Raw genomic sequence first — 4256 nt, 5'->3', positions numbered from 1 at the left:
GGTAGTAATATAGAGGAGAGGCCCAGGGACCAGGTAGATCTGGAGTAGGGGCCATCTGGGATGCTGCTTATAAGGACCAAGTGATAGAGAGGACACAAAAGCAGAGCTGGGAAGGGGAGATGCTAGGAGAAACAGTGAGACAAACTGGGGGGTCAGCTAAAGCCCCCCCAAATTGACATTGTGGTCTTCATTGTTCTTGCCCTTTTAAGTGAACGGAATTAGCTCCATCAGTCAGAATCTATCAGGAAGCAGCCAGTACACTGAAGAGGTAAAGTCAAAGAGAGGTTAATAAAGGGGCTATTTAGAGAAAGTAAGAGAAACCAACAGGGGCTGGTGAAGCACCTCGGGCTAGCAGTAGGTGGAGGTGCTCCTACTCATGGGCCTGAAGGGGCAAGGGGACAAGAGCAGATACAGGAACCCCCTGAGAGCTTTAGCTCTAGGACAGGCCCCTAACAGGACCTGTGACCTTTGCAAGAGAAACACGGCCACTGCCAACCTGCAGCATGGTAGGAAGTGAGCCGGTGGATAAACACTCCAAGTTCTCTTTCTTTCACCCTTTGATTTCCTGCCACTCACATCAGTTTCATCCAACCAGATGCCAAAAGGTGAGGGAGTCAGCTCATGTTATCAGCAGCCTGGATGCAGAGCAGACAAGGATGGATCTGAGGAGCAAAGAGAGCATCCTCTGCCTTTATCCACAGATGTACTTAGAAACTGCTGGGAACACAACCCACGATGCTATCCATAGGGAAATATCTAAATAAACTGTGATGTGTCCATGCTAGGAAATCCTAGGCAGGAGTTGAAAAGACAGAATAAATCAGTAGTTATTGGTGTGGAGAGATTGCTGAGACCTATTGTTGAGTGGTGAAGCAAATTGCAGAAAAATGCCCAGAGTAGGATGGCATGTTTACGATACTCACTCCCACTCCCCACCACCACATACACTATCATAAGTCTATTAAGGTGCAGCATGGTGGCTCACGCCTGTAATCCCAACACTTTGGGAGGCCGAGGCAGGCAGATCACCTGAGGTCAGGAGTTCCAGATCAGCCCGGCCAACATGGTGAAACCCCATCTCTACTAAAAATACAAAAATTAGCCGGGCATGATGGCGTGTGCCTGTAATCTCAGCTACTCTGGGAGGCTGAGGCAGGAGAATCGCTTGAACCTGGGAGGTGGAGGTTGCAGTGACCCGAGATCACGCCATTGCACTCCAGCTGAGGCGGCAAGAACGAAATTTTGCCTCAAAAAAAATAATAAAAATAAAAATAAAAATAAAAAAGTTTATTAAATGCCCCATGTCTTTTTTTTTTTTTTTTTTTTTTTTTTTTTTTTGAGACGGAGTCTTGCTCTGTCGCCCAGGCTGGAGTGCAGTGGCGCAATCTCGGCTCACTGCAAGCTCCGCCTTCCAGGTTCACGCCATTCTCCTGCCTCAGCCTCTCCAAGTAGCTGGGACTACAGGCGCCCGCCACCACGCCCGGCTAATTTTTTGTATTTTTAGTAGAGACGGAGTTTCACCATGGTCTCCATCTCCTGACCTCGTGATCTGCCAGCCTCGGCCTCCCAAAGTGCTGGGATTACAAGTGTGAGCCACCTCGCCCGGCCTTAAATGCCCCATGTCTTTTATGGTATTTTGTTATATATATATATGTCCATATGCAAAGTTTGGAATAACATACATCAAACTGGTAAGAGTGGTTTGCTCTGGAGAGGTGGGAGGCAGCTCAAGATTTGGGGGGTGGTCAAAGGGGACTTCAGTTGTGGTAGATAGTACTGGCTGCTTAATAACAGCCATTTCCCGCTCACCCCCTTCTTTAATGCTAACAACTCAAATCTTGTTCAGGTATCAAAGGGTAGCATTGTGCTCAGGGAATGTAGGTCCAGGTGTCAAATCACGATTGAGCTAAGCCAAGTATGCTTATACCACTCCCTTTTGCCTGTGATTTGTCTAGGGGTAGGCATGTGACCTAGTCTGCTGTTGACTTTTTTTTTTTTTTTTGCTTCCAATTCCATTTTAATTTTGTTTCTTTGTATGTCTTTCCTTAAATATATAGTCCATCGCCTTGGCTCAGTGCATGTCACCAAAAATTCTCCAGGAATTTCATAGTTTGGACCTCGGTGGCATGGCTGGCCCCGGATTATCCATGCAGGGAGACCTGCTCCTGTGACAGTCGGCTGCAGCAGGGGGCTGCCCATCTTCTGTGCTTTGTGGTACATATCTGTGTCACCAAAGTAGCAGCCCCGGTACAGCAAGCCTTTCGTCTGCTGCTTCTCCTTCCAGCAGTTGTTCCAGAGGTTGGCGATATAATCATCTTCCACATTCAGTTTGACTGTTTGGAGGCTGGAGCCTGTGTACTCCTCGGAGAAAGTGCCTGCCACATAGTAGATGACACTCAGGTGGTCAGTGACTCGCCTGTGATGTGGCCCACAAACAGTCTTGGGCTCAGACTGTAGGGTGGACTGGAGACCATGAGCTGGCTGAGAGCTGACATGAGGATGAGGATGGGCATCAGTGGCACAAACACCCCTAACCTGCCGTCACTCTGCTTCTCCCTGTGGCCCTTCCTTTGCTGGTAGGTATAGCGCATGCAGCCATTGCTGTAGACGTGGACTTTACTAGAAGGGAAGCCACTGCCAAAGAACATGTTGAAGAGGTCTTCAGGGGAGATGTCAGCCTCAAAGCCATGGTGGAAGTCCCCATGACGATGCCGGACCTGACTGCCTGGCTCCTGTTATCGCCCAAGTGGTCATACTGCTTCCTCTTTTCTTTCTTTCTTTCTTCTTTTTTTCCCTGAGACAGAGTCTTGCTCTGTCGCCTAGGCTGGAGTGCAGTGGCTTGATCTGAGTACACTGCAACCTCTGCTTCCCTGGTTGAAGCAATTCCCCTTCCTTGGCCTCCCGAGTAGCTGGGATTACAGACATGCACCACCACGGCCGGCTAATTTTTGTATTTTTAGTACAGACAGGGTTTTACCATGTTGGCTAGGCTGGTCTCAAACCAGCTGGTCTCGAACTCCTGACCTCATGATCTGCCCACCTTGGCCTCCAAAGTGCTGGGATTACAGGCATGAGCCACCGTGCTGGGCCATACTGCTTTCTCTTCTCCGGGTTGCTGATTACTGCATATGCTGTGCCAATGGCTTTGAAAGCTCCAGTGGCGCCAGGTGCATGGTTCTTGTCTGGGTGCAATTTGAGGGCCAGTTTGTGGTAGGCCTTCTCCAGGTCCTCATCTGAGGCCCCTCCGCTCACCCCCAGGATCTCATAATAATCCTTACATTGCTTGACCCTTTTCACGGCTGCATCTCCTTCTGCAGTGTAGACTTTGGGGCTCTCTCCTCCTCCAGCTTCACCGTTGGCCTAGGGAGCATCGGTCCCACCTGCTTTCCTGTGGGTGGCATGGGTTGCGTCTGTGGGTTCGGGCTGGTCACCAGCAGTTTGTGGTTCCTAGTTGAGGGACTCCATCGGGCCACAAACTCACGGCATTGGGTACACCCACTGTGCCTCTCCTGGTCAGGCTGGTTGCACTGGATGATCTTGAGGGTGATGCTGATACAGAGCTCGGCTTCATCCTTATTGGATTACATGGCAGAACCAGAGCATGGAACCTGCTGTTGACTTTTAAGAAGTACTTTTGTTGTTGTTGTTCTAATAACAGACAGTATAGTAGATGAAGTAAGTAGATGAAGGTGAAAAGTTCTGCTTCTCCCTTTCCTTTTTGCCTTGGGATGGAGTTGTTGGAAATGTGATGCTTGGAGTTACGGCAACCATCTTGTGACCCAGGAGAAAAGGCCAAGAGAGGCCGGGCACGGTGGCTCACACCTGGAATCCTAGGACTTTGGGAGGCTGAGGCAGGCAGATCACGAGGTCAGGAGTTCAAGACCAGCCTGACAAATATGGTGAAACTCCGTCTCTACTAAAAATAAAAAAAATAGCTGAGTGTGGCGGCATGCACCTGTAGTCCCACCTACTTGGGAGGCTGAGGCAAGAGAATCCCTTGAACCCGGGAGGCAGAGGTTGAGGTGAGCCGAGATCACGCCACTACACTCCAGCCTGGGCGACAGAGCAAGACTCCATCTCAAAAAAAAAAAAAAAAAAAAGACCAGGAGAAACGGAGAAATGTAGAGACATTAGCCTAGAATCTCAATTTTTTTTGTTTTTGTTTTGTTTTGTTTTGTTTTTTTGAGACAGAGTTTTGCTCTTGTTGCCCAGGCTAGAGTGCAGTGGCATGATCTCAGCTCACCACAACCTCTGCC

General features: G+C 49.2%; 1 pseudogene; it reads right to left on the bottom strand.

The window, feature by feature from the left end:
- Window positions 1-1986: 1986 nt before the first annotated feature.
- Window positions 1987-3602, bottom strand: LOC129461581 (dnaJ homolog subfamily B member 12-like; annotated as a pseudogene).
- Window positions 3603-4256: the final 654 nt, after the last annotated feature.

The sequence above is a fragment of the Symphalangus syndactylus genome, chromosome 14 (genome assembly GCF_028878055.3).
Source record: "Symphalangus syndactylus isolate Jambi chromosome 14, NHGRI_mSymSyn1-v2.1_pri, whole genome shotgun sequence".
In the NCBI taxonomy this organism is placed as follows: domain Eukaryota; kingdom Metazoa; phylum Chordata; class Mammalia; order Primates; family Hylobatidae; genus Symphalangus; species Symphalangus syndactylus.
The sequence above is the reverse complement of the archived record's forward strand: the minus strand, read 5'-3'. Positions and strand labels throughout refer to the sequence as shown.